This window comes from Diabrotica virgifera, chromosome 4, assembly GCF_917563875.1.
Source record: "Diabrotica virgifera virgifera chromosome 4, PGI_DIABVI_V3a".
NCBI lineage: Eukaryota > Metazoa > Arthropoda > Insecta > Coleoptera > Chrysomelidae > Diabrotica > Diabrotica virgifera.
Genome location: NC_065446.1, coordinates 237629171 through 237651254, shown reverse-complemented (window position 1 = coordinate 237651254; position 22084 = coordinate 237629171). Strand labels below are relative to the sequence as shown.

The following is a 22084-nucleotide window of genomic DNA, read 5'->3' as shown; positions in this document are numbered from 1 at the left end:
GTTGAAAGACTTCTAATCGTCATAATATACGAGTATGTATTAGTACACCAGGTATATACATCACTGAAGCTGTAATACAAGTAAACATAATATTCTACGGTCAACTTAACTTATATTACACATAATAATATAAGATTATAAATATGATACTGTTTCTTCTATACAGCTTGCGGTCTACCGAGGGATGCAATCCATAAGCTGTATTATATTACAGTGCCAACAAAAAAATCTTTACAAAGTGAATGTAACGCGAAAATAATAAGAATTATTTGAATTTTACGGCCTAATCCCAACAAAAATACACAACAAAATACAACAAATGACAAAGTATTAACTTATAATAATTCTTTTTATTTATGCGACTTAGTTCAATTTGCAAAGATGGGTTTTGTCGGAATAAACACGTTCGTCAGCTAATCTAATCACCCTACCTATTCTCTTCTCAGAAGGGTTTGAACATAATGAAAGACAACTTTCTAGGCAAAATGTTTATTGCTAAGTACTAATAAATACTTATGCAAATTACACCGTAATTTTCCTGGGTGGCGAAATCCTTCAGGTAGATGACACCCTCGAGGTATTAATTAGTCTTGAGTACTACTCCGGAGTAAAAATACGTGTTAAACCTATATTTTTTTCATCGTGTCTTTCATGTTATTTTCATTGTTATAACAAAAATGTCAGAATATTGTTTTATTTGCGCTAAAATTTTAACTGATGGTGAAATTGTTACCGTTGAACGTGGTATAAAAACATTAATCAATGCAAGTACTGAAAGAGCTGATGGATTTTTAGAATTTCTTAAACAGCAGAAATCTGTGACCATACATGTGGAGTGTCGTAAAAGTTATACTCGAAAGTGTTCTATTGCTGCAGCTATTAAAAGACAATATGAAAAACAAGAAGCCAGTACATCGACCAAAAGTCCTCCTCTTTAGAGCACGTGTAAGTGAACCAGCTTTTTGTTTTAAAAAACAATGCTTATTTTGCGGCCAGGAATGTAATGAAGAGCGTGAAAAAAATGGCCATCGGATTCTCGCCGTATAATTAAACAAGTAAGTACCCTTACATTTAAAGATTCGATTCTGGGAACAGCTCGGACTCGTTCTCATCCTATGGCCAAAGCTGTCCTTGCTCGAGTTGAATTCGAATACGATTTAGTTGCTGCTGAAGCTAAGTATCATAGTGATTGCTTTGTTTTCTTCTTGAAGCCGAACACTGGAGTGAAAATCGGTCGTCCTCAAGATGAAAGTACGAATCTGGCAATGGAGGAAATATTCACGTACATTGAAAATAGCGATGACTGTCAGTTCACTTTGAATGAATTAAACAATATTTGCCAAACTACAACTGTAGATTACAGGAGGCTAAAGTTACGATTAAGAATGAAGTATGGTAATAAAATTATTATCACGAAAAATCGGGAGATTTACTTGAATGTGCTAAAGTTTTTAAAAAAACTTCAACTCCACAAGAAGTTATTTCCAACGGAATTAGCTTTCTTCTCTCTATGTATGGAGCGCCTAAGAAAACTACGTGCTTAGATAAGTTTCGATATGCATGTTTTTTTAAAAGTACTCGAAACAAAAAACAAGTGCAGTTATCTTGTCTTCCTCCAACCTCAGCGGCTGCTCATCAACATCTTTTTCGGGTATATTACCAAGTTCAAGTGTGGCTTGGTTATCAGCTAGATCCAAAAGACTGGGGATGGAAATTAGTCGACAGTTCATTAGAACCAATTCAAACTTTAGTCCCCCCTGCGCCGGAAAAACTCCTGAACACAATTTTTTGCAACTGTAAAAAGGGATGTAGCGCTAAATGTGGTTGCAAAAAAGTTGGACTGTTTTGTTCGGTAGCATGCACTAATTGTCAAAACCGGTCGTGCTCCAATGTTGAATCACCAACAATTGAGGATTCATTTGATTCTATCGAGGAGCCATGCGATGTGTCATTATTGGGACAATTTACTTGCACCCAGGATGAACAAGAAGAAGAAGAAGAAGAACAAGAAGAAGAAGAACTAGAAGATGAAGAAGAGGAAGAACAACAATGAGAAGAAGAACAAGGGAAGCAGAAGTGTTAGAAAATTATGAACCAGTTTGATAAATTTCCCTTTTTTTTATTTATACCGCTTTATATAAAGTTTAATCATTTTTAACCCTTGCCAATATCAATTATTAAATAGCTTTAAATTAAACAGAATCATAACAGATCCGTGGAATAGGCCTACTAGGGAAACCACGTTAAAAAAACGCGCTAAGTACACTACCTCAAAGGTAGTGTGGAAACGTGTGCGCATATTATGACGATTACCACTTTTTGAATCGTTATATCTCAAAAACGGTGGCTCCCAGGAAAAAAAGTAATAAGGCATTTTTTATAGATAATTATCTAATCTACATTTTTTGTTAGCACTAATTTTACCATAAAACTTATAGTCCAGGGCGGATCTGTTTTGAGATGGACGTTGAGAGGTGACTCAAATTGTTTTGCAGAAATTGCTTGAAAATAAATCAAATAATAATATTTGAGTTATCCTCCCTCTCAAAAAGGTCCGGAACATTGTTTAAATAATCAAAATGTCAAAAATTGAAGGAAAAATTGGATTTTTTTCTTCGTTTTTCGATTATAACTTTAAAAGTATTCATTTCCGAGAAAAGCTGTACTGACATAAAAGTTGCGTATTTAAATTTCCTACAATATAAAATTGGTTAATAATTTAAAAAATAGTCACCCTAGTTGCAAAATAGCAATAATTGCGAAAAAACCATACAAAAACAAGTATTCGCATTTTACGTTTTTCAACCATTTATGCTAGACTTAGGACCTTCATATTTCACACAGAAAAACTTTATGATACAGTAAAACAATACTGCAAATTTCTTTAAGATCGGTTTAATAGATTTTGCAAAATAAATTTTGCAATCCAGCTTTCGCAAAAAAAATTCATTTTTTCAAAATGTTACAGGACTGAAAATAAAGCAGATAGCAAGTTAAAATTTTTTTTGCTTATAGAAGTGTACTGTACCTTTCATATGCAATTTTCAAAATTAAAATCGATTAATTACTACGGCGTCAGAAAATTTTTGAAATAAACAATAATTTTTGGTGCTACGCGCAGGACAGCGGTGTTCGATTCACACAAGTTGATTTCCACCAAAATTTCTTTCAATCTTTATCTAATATATTATTTTCTTACTCTATATTTTGTTGTATTTTAATATTTTAATTCCACAAAAATCAAACAAATTTTATTATTGTTTGTGAAATATTGTTTAAACAATTGCATATGTTTAAAAATAATAAACTTTTATTATTTAAGTTAAAATATATGAACAAAGAAAGTTTTTGCTAATAAAATTGTTATTTCAAAAATAGAGTATGTGTTTTTATTTTGCAATAAACAAATTTATTTATTTATATCAAAATGTAATAAAAATTAAAATGTATCAATCATAATCAAAGGTCATTGGAATGCCCAATCAGAGCAAACTATCCGCTGTCCTGCGCGTAGCACCAATAATTAATGTTTATTTAAAAAAATTCCTGACACCGTGGTGTTAATCGATTTTAATTTTGCAAAATTGCGAATGAAAGGTACAGTACACTTCTATACGCAAAAAAAATTTCAACTTGCTATCTGCTTTATTTTCAGTCCTGTAACATTTTGCAAAAATGAATATTTTTTACGAAAGCTGGATTGCAAATTTTATTTTGCAAAATCTATTTAACCGATCTTAATAAAATTTACAGTGTTATTTTATTATGCCATAAGGTTTTTCTGGGTCAAATATGAAGGTTGAAAGTATAGCATAAATTGTTGAAAAACGTAAAATGCGAATACTTGTTTTTGTATGGTTTTTTTTTGCAATTATTGCTATTTTGCAACAAGGGTGACTATTTTTTAAATTTTTAACCAATTCTATATTGTAGTAAATTTAATTACGCAACTTTTATGTCAGTACAACTTTTCTCGGAAATGAAAACTTTTAAAGTTATAATCAAAAAACGAAGAAAAAAATCGAATTTTTCCTTCATTTTTTGACATTTTGATTATTTAAACAATGTTCCGGACCTTTTTGAGAGGGAGGATAACTCAAATATTATTATTTGAGTTATTTTCAAGCAATTTCTGCAAAAAAATTTGAGGCTCCTCTCAACGTCCAAATGTACTAATATTTTTACAGATCCGCCCTGGTCTATTACCGTTTCGCTGAAAATCGCTAAAAACCATATTTGGTGACCTTTGACCCCGCGTAAAATTTTTAGCAGGGGTCGGATTTATGAGGACTTTTTAGATTTCATTTATGATGGTATTTTTGACAATCCTGCCAATTTTCAGTTTGATGGTAATTTTTGTAGCCTGGGATGCGTAAGTTGACCGGAGTATTTATTGCCAAAGTCCGTTATTGAACTAGTCCAGGTATGATTGAGTGAAGGTAAATGGTTGAACGAGTAAATAAATAAAAGTGAAGTAACGGGCCGAGTGGTATTAACAGGTCGTTTTCTATTTGCCGAGCTCGCCGAGTCCAAGCCGGGTGAATGCACTTATCTAGAAGTAAATTGAATTTGCGTTTGTTTAGTTAGCATTGGCTTTGGCTTCCGACTTCCAAGATAAGACATTTGTCGATATTTAACTGGGTGGATTAATATAATTTTAGTACCGTTTTTGCACTAGACGCTATACTAAGGGAGGCAAGTATGCTAAATTTGTAGTTACTCGAGCGTTATCGGGACCTATTGGGTTGTGAAGATTAGCTCCTAAAACCAAAAAAGAAGTTAAGTTTTCCATTTTGGTGAGGACTTTCCATTTTTTAATTTAATTTTTCATTTCCAACAATTGTTTTCTCCGATTATAGCGCCATTTATCCAAATTCGAAAAAGGTCTCAAATAAAAAATACTTATTTTTACGTAAGGACTCCAAATCTGCAATAAAAAAAATGGGGGCTCCTATTTAAGATTAAAGAAACCCCCCACCCCACATCCGTGGGGGTCGTGTTTGGTGTCATTCGATAGATTTTTCAAAAATATTGAATACGTGTATTCTTCAGTTTTTGATCTGATGTTCAGTTCGCGAGATATCGCGGGTAGTCCATTCTTTCACGGTTTTTGCTCTAAATTTTAAAGAACCGCTTGGATTGACATGAAATTTGGCATACGTATAGCTTACATGTCAAAGAAAAAAAGTGATATTGTGCCGATGTGTGCTTTTGCCTTGGGGGTGACTTTCACCCCCTCTTGGGGGTGAAAAAATATATGTCCAAAATAAGTCCGCAAATGGGTAAACTGACTAATTTTAAGTAACTTTTGTTCTATAGAGCTTTTTCGCCAAGTCAACACTTTTCGAGTTATTTGCGAGTGAATATGTTCATTTTTCAACAAAATAACCACATTTTTAGACGGTTTTTTGCAAATAACTCAAAAAGTAAGTATTTTGTCGAAAAAAAACGTTCTTAGCAAAAATATAGCATATAAAAAAGTAAAAAAAAATGGTGTTCGCGTTAGGTCTCTGGATCTCGTAGAACCAGAGTTGTAGCCAATGAAAAATATATTCATATTCACCAAATTTCAAATAGAATATTTCGACGTGAAATATCCAAAAAATTAAGCACTTTTTGGGGAAAATCCGTTATAACTTTTTTAAAGTGTTTAAAAAAAGCTTTATTTCTGTTTTTACAAAAAGTTTCTAGCATTAAATTTAAGCAAGTTACGCTCAAAATAAAGTTGGTCCCTTTTGTTTTTGCAAAAAAAAAATCGGGAAGACCACCCCCTAATTAGCAACTTAAATGAAATTAATCGTTACCGCTCCACAAATTATTTTACTTATGTTGTGTTTATATGATCTGTAAAGCGCTGGTTTCCTCGAAAGCGGTGCCGACAACCTCCGATCGTAACACTGCGATGAATGACATCATAAAAAACTGTACCATGCAAAATAATAGCGTTGGTTTCCAAGGATGCGTTGGAAGCCACCGCTTGCTGAGCTTGCACATTCCATTGCCCCAGTGAAGAACCTTGAATTTTTCACCGTAATCTGACGTAATTCATCGCAGTGCTACGGTCGCTGTTTTTCGGTGCCGCTTTCGAGGAAACCCAGGCTTAAGTTTCATCGATTCAAAGTGCTTATTTTTGAAAAAATTTGGTTTCAAAGTAAAATTTTTAAAAATTTAAATTTTGAAAAATATGCTTTTTTTCAAAATAACTCAAAAATTTTTAGAGATACCAAAAATCTCGAAAAACAAAAAAAGTCAGATTTGCTTTTCTGAATATCATGTATTTTTTTGTTTTTCTGTTAGACAAAAATTGATTAAGATTTGGTGTTTCTAACTTTGCATACATTCGTGATCAGTGACTCGTTCAACCCCTTTTAACTACAGCCCTTTCAATAATAAGGACTTTGAACCGATGAAACTTACAGATCATATAAACAATATATCCACGAGTCAACAAACTTGTGAAGTCGTAACGATTAAGTTCATTTAAGATACTAATTAGAGAGTGATTTTCTCGATTTTTTTACCAAAACCAAAAGGGACTAACTTTATTTTGAGTTTAACTTGTTTAATTTTGATGCTAGAAATTTTTTTTATAAAACAAAAATGAAGCTTTTTTTAAACATTTTAAATAAGTTGTAATGAGTTTTCCCCGAAATGTGCTTCATTTTTGGTTATTTCACGTTAAAGTGTTCCATTTGGAATTTGACGAATATGAACCTATTTTTCATTAGCTATAACTCTGCTTCTACTAGGTGTAGAGACGTGATATATACACCATTTTTTAAATTTTTTATAGGCTAAGAATGTTTTTTCGACAAAATTCTTACTATTTGAGTTATTTGCGAAAAACCGTCTAAAAGCGTGGTTATTTTGTTGAAAAAATGAACATATTCACTGCCAAATAACTCGAAAAGTATTGACTTAGTGAAAAAACTCTATAGAACAAAAGTTACTTAAAATTAGTCAGTTTATCCATTTCCTAATTTTTTTGGACGAATATTTTTTCACCCCCAAAAGGGGGTGAAAACCACCCCCAGGGCAAAAGCACATATCGGCACAATATCACTTTTTTCTTTGACTTGTTAGCTATGTGTATGCCAAATTTCATGGCAATCCAAGCGGTTCTTTAAAATTTAGAGGTTTTGCAATATTTTACCGTTAAGAACGGACTAGGGGTTCTTATTTAAAATTTTAAAGTTACCCCCAGCCCTCTCCTTGGGGGTTGTTATTGGTATCATTCGATAGATGTTTGAAAAATATTGAACACGTATTTTTTAGTTTTTCGATCTGACGTTCATTTCGTGAAATATTCTCTTTTTTTGTGTGAAAATTTGTTACTCACCCATTTCTTTCCGTCCCGCTCAAATCGTCAGATTTTTTAAATATACTGTTCTGCATGTACTTAACTTCTTCATCACGTGTCATATCATATCAGAATTATCCGACGTTGGCGATCACCATTACGAAGGCTTCTTGATCTTCCGCAATATTAAATAATTGTCCTGCATGTGATATCTTCGATATCATTTTAAAAAAAGGCTGTCCACAATATGTATGGAACGAATTCCTTCAATTCTTCGGTCACGTGGTTCGCAGAGGTGACCATAGTTTGGAAAGATTAATTGTTTCTGGAAACGTTCCGGGAAGAAGAGCAAGAGGACGATCATCAACTCTAGATGGTCCGACCAAATTAAGAGTTCAGCTGGAAACTCATTCTGCGAAGCTGTTAGAGCAGCTGAAGATAGAGAACAATGGAGAAAAATTGTTAGGAATATTGGAAGAAATCAAGATCCTCAGTAATGGGGGAACGACGAGAGAGAGAGAGAGAGAGAGAGAGAGAGAGAGAGAGAGAAATTTGATATCTAAGACCATTCACGAATGTTTTTTAACCAAGAAACTTGTTTTCTTCCTCCAGCTCTACAGCCCTCTATTTTGCCTTTAAGGAGAATCATTTGTAATATTTTATATCGATTTCCCCTCACTATATGTCCCAGATAAGACATTTTCCGGTGTTTAACAGTCTTTAGCAGTTGTCTATCTTTGTTAACCCTCCTTAGTACGTCTTCATTAAACACTCTTGCCAAATCCTTAACTTGTAACTTCCACCACTTTACTTTCTGGGGTCCATGTATCAACAGTGTCTACTGAATATATTTACGATATTTTACTTTACTATTTTTATTTAAATTTTTATTTAAATTAAGTACGATTTTTACTATTTTTATTTAAATTTAATTTGTCATATCTCAGTTTTTACGACTTTTTTAAATCACTTACCAACTTTTTCGTGTCTCATCTCTATTCGTAACATACATTCTACAAACCGCATTGCATACTATTAAAATTATAACTCATAAATCTTGTTAGAAAGAGCATCTGCGGGTTTTTTCGTCAAGAAGAAGTTCAAAGAACGAGTCGCTCCCGCGTAGATGTATCAAAATGATGACTTACTTGGCATAAAGGCGCATAAAAAATTCAAAAGCTCCGACTCACAAGAAAAACCTATTCAGCCCGGTCGTATAGCAGAAGCAGTAAAAACATTGAAGTGAATATTTACGTATATACAGGAAAAACAAACAGTTTGCCATTACAGAGATTAAACTATATTATAAAGTCGTATAATTCATATTTTGTGGAAAATACACAGAAAGGTTAATTAACACACAATTAATGCTATTATGCTATGGCTGCTCTGCCACTAGTTTTTTTATACAGTTCAGTTATATGTAGTATAATTGTTTTCCTTTTAATGTATTAACACAACGATGCAGAGATATGATTGTCGATGTACATATATGTATGATTTATTGATTATCGAAAAGCATTTGACGGCATTAACCATCAAAAGATGATCGAATTTGGAGAACAAAATTGGAATTCACGAAAAAGACTTGCGAATTATCTCAGAACTATATTGGCACCAAACGGTAACAATTGAAATAGATTACAAAACATCCGAAGATATACGAATCTGAAGAGGAGTACGACAGGGTTGCGTCTTATCACCGCTATTATTTAATCTGTATTCGGAGTGTATATTCAGAGAAGCATTGGACGAGCTCCAAGGCGGAATCAATATTAACGGGACCAGCATAGACCACATTAGGTACGCTGATGATGATACCGCCCTAATAGCAAGATCACATAAGAACTACAAAATAAATAATAAATGCGGTAGTTCGTCATAGCGAAGTATTCGGTTTATATCTAAACGTTTCCAAAACTAAACTTTTAGTCTTTTCAAAGCCACCAGTAAACGTGCATTTGTATCCCAAGGGGCAAATAATAGATCATGTAACTTCCATAAAATATTTGGTAGTCAGTGTAACTCAAAAAAAGAAATCCTATCAAGAATCAAACAAGCGAGTTAAGCAATCATGAACATGAAAACTTTTTTTACAATATCAGACTCTAGTGTAGAGCTCAGAATCCGAATGATCAGATGTTACGATTCTTCTGTCTTGATGTATGGCTGTGAAAGTTGGACAATGGACTCTGAAACAGAAAAATAATAGATACATTTGAGATTTATACATATTAGAAATATAAGATAATAAAAGGTACAAATAAAAGTAAAAACTATTTTTATTTTAACCGAACCGTATTATTACAATAATATACAAACAAAGAAATTAAGATGTTTCCTTTACAAAATATTCTAACAGACTGAAAATTAAACACAGAACTAAAATACAGTTCTCGCATTCACATGCCTTATAACATGATACTTTAAGTGGCCCTCCCATGAAGAAAGACTCCACACTCCACGTGTTTATTCTAACACTTAACAAATAGTATATTGTACAACAAGAGAGAAAAAGACATATTTTTCATGAGCACAGAAGTTTGTTGGCACGAGCCGAGGCACGAGGCGAGTGCCGCAAATCAAGCGAGAGAGAAATATGTCATTTTCTCTCGTGTTGTACACTGTACTTTTTCTATGGATGCGTTTTTGTCAAGAGTTCAAATTTCAAAATTAAATAATTTAGGTGCTTTTATGTATATTATATGCCGAAATTGAAATAAAATACATATATACACATAAGTATTTAATATTCTTAATATTTATATACTTTATTTATTTAAAATTATAATTCACAGTTGAATGGTCTTAAAAGGTAATCTTTGATAAGTTTTGACAAGTTTGAACACATTTTATTTGACAAAAATAATTGTGTTTGAATTGTGCATGTTACCATGGAAATGGCTATCCTATGTATGTAAACTGACGGTGAACCCGTGAGAAAAAATATTTCTCACTGCAATGGCCGACTTTTCTCATTGCCTGAGAAATTGTTCGTTTTGAATATATGTAAGTAGTGAGAGAAGTTGCACATTGTATAGCATCCATAGAAAATAGCTATTTGTATAACAAGGGAGGAAAGTGCTACTTTTCCTCCCGAGAATGAAGTTTACTGCCCGACGCGTAGCGGAGGGCAGTAATCATTCAAGGGAGGAAAAAGCACTTTACTCCCATGTTATACATATGGTTTTTCCACCTTCCTCAAATAACAAGTCATTTTTTCATTTTTACTTAATTTATTTATATAACTAACCAACAAAATTTATTAGAACTAAAACTAACAAGTACGTACAATATAACTGTCAACTGTCAAATATAAGTCAAATTAATAATGTAAACATTGTTAAATCAAAATAACAATTTAGTGTTTTTTACCATTCTGCAAAATACAGAGTGTTTTATAAATAAACGTTAAAATGTATAGAAACTTACGTAATAGAAAATACATATTGTACAGGGCGTCAATAAGTTACATTTCATGAATGAAATACCATGACGTCACTTTTACTTTTCCTCCCTAGGGAGGAAAAATATTTTCCTCCCTAGGGAGGAAAAGTACAACTTTGCTCCCTACAATCAGGTCCGGAAAAGTATACTTTCGGTAGAGGTAGGTGGAAAAATATATTATAGTTGAGTATTAAGTAAATTCCAACAATACATACAGACGGATACTGAGAATTCCATGAATACAAAAAGTTACTAACAATAAAGTATGTCGGCGCACGAGTAAACAAAAAGAATTAGTAAGAATAATTAAAGAAAGGAAAACACAATATTTGGGTCATGGTGAAAGATATGAAATACATACTACAAATCATATTCAAAAGTGAAGTACATGGCAAAAGATCAGTAGGAAGATACCAGAAGTCGTGGCTCAAAGACCTGAGAACATGGAATGACCATTCATCCGCAGAAATCTTTCGTTCAACAGTCTCCAAATCTACAATTATTGTCATTTGCATCGCTAACCTTCGAAAAGAGATGGCGCACTAAAAAGAAGAGGTATAGGTGGTCCGGTTTCCGTAGATATTGGTGGTTGGTTCTTGCTCTCATCAAAAAAAAAATTCCTATGTAATTTTTCCACATATTATCAATACTTTGTCACGATTATCTCTCCATTGTCATTAACAAATTCACTTTCTCTTCTATTTTTAATCTCTCTTACTTATTACTCTCTTATTTACCTACTTTGTAGAATTTCGATTTCTTGGCATTGTTTCTAAAGTTCTTTCTGTTTGACTTCTCTGATCTTTGTCTGTATCTCACGTTGTTATACAGTGGTACCTCGACATACGAGGGTAATTCGTTCCATAACCTTGCTCGTATGTCATTAATCTGTCCCAGTCCAAAAAAAATCACTTTAGTTGTTTTTGTTAAGTGTTTTTAAATAATAAAAATGTTTTTACAAGAAGAAACATTTATTTATAGAGAACAAAAAATACATAAGTACATATTCTGTAAAAACATAAGAAAAAGTGAGGTGCTTACGGAAGCGCTTAATTTTCGTCAGTGGTCTTCACTTTTTTCGTCACACTTTGCTCATTTTCATTTGCAGCTCGTTTAAAAAAACTGTCCAAAGAGGTTTGTTTCTTCCTCCCTTTCATAAATCGCTCGTGCATTCTCAGATATGATGCTTTGTGTTAAGGTTCCTCCTTGAAGCTGCTTCTCTGTCACCCACACCATCATTAGTTTCTCCATCTTTTCATGGAGAGAGGTCCGCAGCTTGGAAATTATTGTAACGCCCTTAGCTGGCATTATACCCTTTATCACGTCCTTCAAGTTAGAAGTAGGTAGTCAAAAAGAGGCATGGATTTTAATAAAAAGCGGTTGCTCGTATCTCAAATTTTGCTCTTATCTCAAAGCAAAACATCGCTCGCTCGGCGGCTAGTATCTCAAAACACTCGTATGTTAGGGCGCTCGTATATCGAGGTACCACTGTATTTTATTCATGAAATTATCGTTTCTGTTTTTCTTTTTTCTTTCATCAACTGCAGAATATCTGTCATGGATGACATGTCCTATTTTTGCTTCTTCGTTCTTCATAAAATTGTCTTTCATGCCTTATATCGTTTTGTTAAGGAATGTTATCTTTTCCTCTGTGCCTTTCGTTGTATCATCGATTTCTTTAAATTTTCTGTTTAAGATTTTGCTGACTATTTCTTTTACTTCGCTACATTTTAGTTTTCTGATGACATTTTTCTTTACAACCAGTGAAGGACGGAAAAATTGAAATCATGTAGACGTTTTGTTTGAGCTTTTTCATCTATTTTGGTGTCTACATTTCCACATCTTAATCATTTCTATTAGATATACCACCGAGACTGAAGAAATTCTAAACAAACCGATTTATTGATGCTAATGTTCTTTTTTACATAAATTGATTAGTGTGTTAATTGCAGTTGTCATATGGTTTTTAGATGAAATCGAACTCAAATCTCTTTATTACCATGTTAGAATATGGCTTCGGCCTAGATATAAACGTCAATATCGATGTCTGCTTAAAGGTTTATATTAGAATTGATTGTTTATTAATAGTTTGTAAATGTATTGGTGTTTACTGCTCGGCCATAAGCTATGAAAGCTGTGTAGTTCAGTGTGCCTGTGTGCTATTTGTAATGCTTCATTATTAAAGAATAATCACAAAATGTACAAAAATTATTGTAATATTTTTTCCAACAGTCCACATTTCACACCTATGCCAAGTGTTTGCGTGTATAGGGACAAACATGACTATATTCGAAATAAGACACCTCACCACCTTGCAGAAATTAAAAAAACAAATAGCGCTAAATTACGAGCTGTTTATGAGCTTTAATATACCGTAGATTAAAAATTTTGGGCTCGTTACACTGGACAGGAATTTAATATTTTGTGGGGGGGGGGGGGAAAGGCTGAAGGCTGACTCAGAAGACCTACTTAAAAATAGAGATATTAAGTCGATCTTTGCGGCAGAATTATGAGCTATTTATGAGCTTTCGAAGTGATATAGTTTCGATTTTTGAGCTCATTCCCTTAACCCCCAAACAATTGTTCAACTTCAATTGATTCAACTCAAGAAAAAAATGTTAAGAAAAATTAAAATATATCGTATTGCGGATATAATTCGTATAGCGTATAAATTCTAAGAATAAACTCTTAAAATACGCGCATTTCGATTATTGAGCTACAACCCCTTCGCAAGAAAACCTCCCCATCTTCCCGGCGTAAGAGATAATTGTACTTAAATAGAATAAAATTAATTATTTTGCGACTACATATCGTTTACTAATTTATGCAAAATACGCGCATTTCGATTATTTAATTGCAATTCCTTTTGTACGGTGCAGTCACAGAAGATAAAAATCAACTATTACCATCGATTTTCACGAAAATTGGTGAGTGGTTAAGAGGATACCTCAAGAAACAAAAATGGCATGGTGCCAACTTGAGCTTTTACCCTAGCGGTGGCAGTTTCCAACTTCTTTGTTCCATCTGCCATTTTCGAGACGTTCATTGTGTCTAGCCCATTTCCATTTTAATTTAGCTGCCTTTCCCACGGCGTCCCTTACTTTTGTTTTGTTCCGGGTTGCTTCGTTTGTTTGCCGATCTATGAGTGAGATACCAAGCATCTGCCGTTCCATGGCTCGCTGAGTTTTTCAAATTTTGTCCATGTTCATTTTTTGTGAATGTCCAGGTTTAAGCTCCGGAAGTGAGAACGAGAAAGATACAAGAATCGAACACTTTGGTTCGAAGGTATTGGTATCTTTTTGTCTTTCAGTATATTATGAGAGTGTTCCGAATGAGACCCATTCCATTCTTACTCGTCTGCTTATTTTGGTAGTTTGGTTTTCTTTGTTTACCTATTTATTACTAATTTACTACATATATTAAAAATAATTTGAAATAGTTTTGTATGTTCGAATGGATTTATTCAAACATACATAAATCCTGCATTTTTTACATTTTTTTTATCCAGCTAGTATTAAGTAGTAAATATGTACTATTCTTACTAATATAACAGCAAAAACATTGCTATTATCCAATTCTTTATTTGTTTGTCATCAGCATCCAAAGTAGGTTTTACGCCAACAACAAATTCACGAAAAAATTCATGTAATTAGTCATCAAGTTCTTTGTCATTAAATTCGTGAGTGTCTTGAAAGTAAAAGTTTGTTTGACTTCAAATAAAGTTTTAGGTCAAGTGTCACTACTCTCAGTAGTACCAATGATTTTATTATTGAATTTTGTTTGATATGTATACTTATCTTCTGTCTTTTATTGTATGATTAATATCCTTACTTCTTTTACAAAACTCATTTTGTTAACAAAAAAAATCTTTAAATAAAATAACTCAAAGAGACTTTAAGAAAAAGACTTTTATACCGAATAAAACAGGTGGGATATGTTTTGGCTTGGACAATTTCCATAAAAACGTATTTTTTGCTGCTTAAACGTATACTTAACTTTTTATTTATCAAAATATTATACTTTCGCCTATAACTCGAGAAATGGCACCTACAAAAAAAATTATAGAAGGAAAAACTTTTGTTTTTCAATTTTAGATATTATTTTTGACTAGCTAGAAATTGAAAATGTAATGTTTATTGTTTAAATAATAGATATAATATGGGAGAAGGTGCAAACAATGGAATTTCACCTTCAAATTTTTTCGACTCTTTGAATGGCACAAAATTGTTTATTGCAATTGCAAATTACCCATTTTGCAATTAAAATAGACGTTTAAAAGTATCATATTTGAAATCCGTGTTGCCCGAGAAATCTATTAAAAAAAAAAGATTAAAATCGGATGACAGGAAGCCGAGAAAATGCAATTTTTGGAGCGCATTGTGATTTTGAACTCGCTCCCACCACCTCCTAGTTTACCGATTTCAATTTTTCAAAGTAGATACGTTTGTAAGCTTGAGCCTCTCTTCATAAGAAAAAAAAATTCGACTATTGAAAATGTTTATTTTGGGCCCAGCATAATTTTGCAAAGGGTACCCCTCCGTAAAGATAGGCAAAATGCCCTCACTAGGTACCAGAATTAAATTTTTTCATTTTTTTTTACGTTTTATATGATTAAAAGATTAAACTCAGCGCAATTTTAACCCACCACCATCTCTTCCCCCTCCCCCATCACCATAAATGTCATTTTTTCGTTTTTATTTTAGTATTTAATTATTTTTAGTCCCTTAGGATGAACGTACATAACCTCAAAATGCGTTTTTTTAAAAGCTTTTTTTGAGATGGCTGCAGGTCTATTTTTAATTTTGTGTATTTTATCAAAAATTACATTCATAAGCTCGAAAAACTGTTTTTTTCGTGATTTTCCCCATTTTATAGACTTGAAAATAGATCAAATAAATTTTTTTTTTATAGGTTATATATAATTTGACGTAACCGAGTCCTTTTTAGGACATTCAAAAATGAGAAAAACACGTTCAAACTCACATAGACGTGGGGGGGGGTTTTGGGGGATTTAAAAATTTTTAAAGAAAACAATTTTGCACTTTTTTTTTCAAATTCATACATCCTACCAGACTGAAAACAATGGGAACCTTCTCTGGTTACACCTCCGAGGCTTCTACACTTTGCAAGCCATAACGGATGCTGAGACTAAAGAAGATGAGGGAATTTTACAATTTATAATTCACGTCCCATCTGCCCAGCGCGGTAAAGTTCCAACGAGAATTTCTCCCTTCGTACTCCAATCAGAGTAAACATGTAAATCATGTTTACATGATTTGGATCATGATTTATATGTTTACTCTGATTGGAGTGCGAAGGGAGCCATTCTCGTTGGAACTTTACCGCGCTGAGCAGATGGGACGTGTGGGATTATAAATTGTAAAATCCCTCATCTTTCTTAGTGTCAGCATCCGTTATGGTTTGCAAATTGTAGAAGCCTCGGAGGTGTAACCAGAGAAGGTTTCCATTGTTTTCAGTCTGGTAGGATGTAGAGTAACATTTTTGGATGTTGTTTTATGTGCTATTAGAATGAAAACTTAGTCTTTTATTAAATTTTTAATTTATAGCTAGTCAAATATACAGGGTGTAACAAAAATGCAGGTCATAAATTAAATCACATATTCTGGGACTAAAAATAGTTCGAATGAACCTAACTTACCTTAGTACAAATATGCACATAAAAAAGTTACAACCCTTTGAAATTACAAAATGAAAATAGATTTTTTCGAATATATCGAAAACTATTGGAGATTTTTTATTTAAAATCGACATGTGGCATTCTTATGACAGGAACATCTTAAAGAAAAATTATAGTGAAATTTGTGCACCCCATAAAAATTTTATGGGGGTTTTATTCCCTTAAACCCCCCCAAACTTTTGTATACGTCTCAATTAAATTACTGTTGTAGCACCATTAGTTAAATCCAATATTCTTAAAACTTTTTTGCTTCTCAGTATTTTTTCGATAAGCAGTTTTTATCGAGTTGAGGCTTATTTTTTAATATGTTTACATAAAAATTTTATGGGGGTTTTGCTCCTTTAAACCCCCCAAATGTTTGTGTACGTTCCAATTAAAATATTACTGCGGTACCATTAGTTAAACACAGTGTTTTTAAAACTTTTTTGCCTCTTTGTATTTTTTCGAGAAGGCACCTTTTATCGAGATTTGGCTTCTTTTTTAATACGGTTCAAAGTATACCTAAAAATGTAAATCATAAATAAATTTTCATATTATTACCAAGTCTCCAGAGTCGCACTTACCCATATACAAATATGTGGTGGATTTGACAAATATTCAAAATATCTCGATAAAAACTGACTTTTAGAAAAAGTACTAAGAGACGAAAAAGTCTTAAAAACATCGTGTTTAACTAATAGTAATACAATAATAATATAATTGGAACGTACACAAGAGTTTGGGGGGGTTTAAAGGAACAAAACTCCCATAAAATTTTTATGGGGTGTCCAAATTTCACTATAATTTTTTCTTAAGATGCTACTGCCATAAGAATGCCACATGTCCATTTTCAATGAAAAATCTCTAATAGTTTTCGATATATTGGAAAAAATCGATTTTCATTTTGTAACTTCAAAGGGCTGTAATTTTTTTTATGTGCACATTTGTACTAAGGTAAGTTAGGTTCAATCGAACTATTTTTGGTCCCAGAATATGTGATTAAATTTATGACCTGTATTTTTGTTACACCGTGTATTATGTAAAATTGAAAAACGATACTTTTTCCTTTTATATTTTTTTGTGTGGGAGTAATATCTCTCGAGTTATAAGGGAAAAATGAGTTGACCATTACACTAAATGCCGGCAACATCCAAATATCCACTTATAATGGAGATAACAATATATAAACTAAATGTTTCTTTTCGAAAGTTATTGATAAGTAATACCTAATATTTGTTATGTACCTACGAATTTTCCGCCACTTCCCTTGAACTTTACTGTAAAAATTTCATATGACCCAATTCACTTAAAGCCTTTTCACTCTTAAATAATATATAACTGTAATAAAGTTTTCTACGAACTAGAAATCCTTCGGAACTTAGATGAAACTTTAGAAATCGGTCAAGATCACAGCGTGATGCGATCGATTCTACTCCATCAACATCACCCCTTTGGTCTCTCTGTTTCAAGGCTCTCCACTCTCGAACTAGAGTAATGCGAAAAGTTTTCCATTATTAGAATGGATTGATGTCGATTTGCATATGGGGGTTGCTCCCCTATGCGGAAATCCCTCAAAATTGATCAGTGTCTAGTTTGATGGGAGTTGGTACATATACTACGAGAAAAGTTGGGGATTAGTTTGAAATTATTCATGAATAGAGAGTTTATGTTACATAATGACTCCATGTTACCGAAGTTAGAATATTTTAGAATAAAGTTAGAGTTAGGGAAGTTAGAATAAAGTAGAACAAACACTAATTTGTTTCTAACTTAAGTCGGTTAAGTTATTGAAGGGGGGGAGGGGTTAAAATGAGGTCGTCTTAGAAGGTGGACAAAATCGCCTTCTAGCCTCCTCAACCTTGAATTACCAGCCGGACCGCCTGCTGGTTGTGGTACAACGTTGACACGTTATTCACCTTATTTTCGCACTTTCTCGCTGCCACTGTTTAATTCCTCTTCTTCTTCTTTTTCTTCTACGGCACTACAGCCCAAATTGAGCCTTGGCCTCCTTTATTTTTTGCCTCCACCCTTGCTTGTCTGTGGCTGCTCTTCTCCATACACGGACTCCTAAAAGGGCTTGTGCGTCGCTGTTTACTGTGTCCTCCTAGCGCTTTCTTGGCTTTCCAACTGGTCTCCTTCCCTCCATTCTAGCATTCAGTGCTCTTTTTGGTAGCCTATCCTCTCCCATTCTTATCACATGTCCGGCCCATTGCAATCTTTGTATTCTAATGACGTCTGACAGGGGTGCTTCCTTATAAAGTTGATAAAGTTCGTTGTTGTATCGACTTCTGAAGATTCCGTTTTCCCTCACAGGTCCTAGTATTCTCCTCAGTACTATCCTTTCGAATGTGTCGAGTTTGTTTTTGGATGTTTCTTTCAGGACCCAGGCTTCACTGCCATAGCATGTTATTGGTCGAATTAAAGTTTTATAGATTCTCATATTTGTATTTCGATGGACACTTTTAGACCGAAATATATGGGAGAGGGCAAAATAAGCTCTGTTTGCCTGCGTTATTCTCTTCCGTATTTCTCCATCTTCTGATCCGTCGGCATATATTTCTACTCCCAGGTATGTAAACTTTTCAACCGTTTCAATGTCATCTTCATGTATAATGTTTTGTGGAACTATATTTCTTCTCGTCTGAGTCATTATTTTTGTCTTTTCTGTGTTAATTTCCAGACCTAGCATTTTTGTTTGTGTTTTTAACTCTGCGCGTATGTTTCCTGTGCTCCTGTTGATGTTCTACTCATAATACTATTATCATCGGCATAAGCGGCCAGTTGAACCGTTCGGTTGGTCAGTAGGTTTCCTCGTCCAGTTTGCGTTTGCCTAACCGCATACTCCAGTGCCAGGTTAAACAATGTTGGGGCCAGCCAATCTCCCTGCTTTAGTCCCTGCGAAATTTTGAAAAAGTCTGTCCGGTGGTTTTGTATTCGTACACATGCCTGAGTTTCATCCATTGTGGCTTTAATGTGTCTAGCTTGTGTGGTATTGCCAATTCAGCCAATATATAGTACAGGGTGAGGCAGATAAAAGTCCTATTAGAAATATCTCGAGAACTAAAAGAAACAGAATCATGAAAATTGGAATGAAGGGGTTTTGAAGAGTGGTCTCTTTAATGAAAATATTTTCATCGATTTGCTACTTCCGGTTATACCGGAAGTAGCTCATAACTTCGTTTTTTTAAATGGAACATCCTGTATATTTTTACATTTTTGGATTCTCCTGGATGTCTTCTTTCTTAAAATATGAGGTTTGGTAATGTTGTACAGGGTAGTTTAAGAGATAATTACCTTTCTTTTCTTAATTTCCTAGCAATATTCACACCCTGTAGAATTGTAGTAGTTTGACATCAAAAACTCTATTTATGTTCAAATGATTTTTAATATAGTCTACTATTGTTAAAAATTGTTAGTATAGATAATGTTGAATTGTACTATACTTACAGGGTTGGTCGAAACTCGGAAAGAGTATTTTCTGAGTTTTCTTAAACGGAACACCCTATATTCTATTATTGTAATGAAATGATATTTTATGCTACTTTTTTATTTCTTAAGTATTCCCTATACCTAACTGCTTTAATTTGTGAGTTATTGGTGATTCAAGCTAAACATTAATTTCAACAAAAAATACGTGAAATTTTATTAGGTTGGCCGTGAAAATATTCAATCACAAATAATTTTTCGGAAATAAATACATATTAGTCTAGACTGATCTTTAAAATTGCCAATAATGGTTGAGCTATCAAATTACCTACGTAGTTAACATTCTTGGCGCGATTAACAATTAAGCACAAATTAAAGCATTTAGGTATAGGGAATGCTTAAGAAATAAAAAAGTACCATAAAATGTCTTTTCATTGCAATACTAAAATACAGGGTGTTCCATTTAAGAAAATTCAGAAAATCTTCATTCCGAGTTTCGACCAACCCTGTATACTAAAATTTAACATTTAGCTATACTAATAATTTTTAATAATAGTAGACTATATTAAAAATCATTTTAACATAAATAGAGTTTTTGATATTCAACTACTACAATTCTACAGGGTGTGAAAGTTGCTACGAAATTAATAAAAAAACGTAATTAGCTTTTAAACTACCCTGTATAACATTACAAAACGGCATATTTTAAGAAAGAAGACATCGAGTAGAATCTAAAAATGTAAAAATATACAGGGTGTCTCATTTAAAAAAACGAAATTTTAAGCAACTTCCGGTATAACCGGAAGTGACAAATTGATGAAAATATTTTCATTAAATAGATCACCCTTCAAAACCCCTTCATTCCAATTTTCATGATTCTGTTGCCTTTAGTTCTCTAAATATTTCTAATAGGCCAGTTATCTGCCTCACCCTATATAGTTTGTTCCTTTTGACTGAGTCGTATGCCTGTTCAATATCGTGATTTCATGATTTGCTCAAGATCTGTTTGACTGTAAATATCCATGTTTAATTCTTCTCTCTTTAATTATATTAAATCTCGCCACCCCTACCTTCCCTTATCTTCCTACTTGCACCTGGACAGCTAGTCTCCGGTCTGGTCGTCTTTCTTTCTATTTCTTTCTCTCCAGCGTTATTTTCAAATATCTCTGAACTGCTCTCCACCGATCCGACGACCCAAAAATCTGCACCAGTTCCGCGACTGATTGCATCCTACTTCCTAGCTCTCTCTTCGGCTATCCGTCTATCGCATTCCAACACTTTCTGTGTCAGCCCTTTCACACCTTCTGTATCGCATATCAACATGTCCTGTGAGCATCTGTGTCAGAAAATAATCCAAACGCCGAGGCCCGCAGTCCATTCATGCGTCACCCTTCTTGTCTCGTCCCATTCCTCAAGCCACATCATAATGAACCTCTCACTTCTCTTCTCTTTTTTAAACGATTCTTTGCTGTCTTTATTTTTTCTCTCGTATACTCTTCTTCTTTTCTTCACTAGCACGTGCATCGGAGTACATCTGGTGATAACTCCTAGCGCCTCAGCAGACTGTTCCGTATGCACACGCACACGCCACTCTCAACAGACTCTTCCCATCTGCTCGTGCGAGATGCTTTCTGTACGCCTTTGTTAAAACTACTGTACCGCAGATATTTGTCGCGTAAAGGTCTATCTGTTGCACAACGTAATGAAGGGTCCTTTTCCTCTCAGATTTGTGTCCTTCGACGTTGGACATGATGCACTCACTGCAGGCACTATTAAAGTCACTACATTTATGTGCTCCCCTTACCCTCCGTTCTGACATAGATTTACACCGAAATATCTTACCCATTTCTTTGGAATAACTCTCTTTTCTGTACATTCGAATGTTATTCCATCCTTTTTCCATGGTCTCTTGGAAAATGGCCTCGATCTTATTCGCAGCCAGATCTAGTCCATGCATTTTCATCAATTTCTCGACTTGGTCGCATGTACGCTGCACACCGAAGATAGGGTCCACCTTGTTTCGCGCCATCACCAGCATAGCGAGGTCGTCCGCAAATGCGAAATAGGTTCTGTCCATATTGTTGGCTCACAACCCCGTCATATCCCAGGTTCCACAGCTTGGGTCCTAAGACCAACCTCTGCGGCACTCCACCTGTCACGTCAGCACCACTTCTTTTTCTACAACAATTTTCCTATTTTACAGATATTATGACACCAAATTCATCAAGTAACTT

The 22084-nt window shown here is 33.8% G+C and overlaps 1 protein-coding gene across 2 annotated transcripts in view; it reads left to right on the top strand.

Moving 5' to 3' along the window:
* LOC114328900 (protein phosphatase Slingshot) overlaps positions 1-22084 on the top strand; it is a 639247-nt gene that overhangs the window by 75129 nt on the left and 542034 nt on the right. The window lies entirely within an intron of this gene.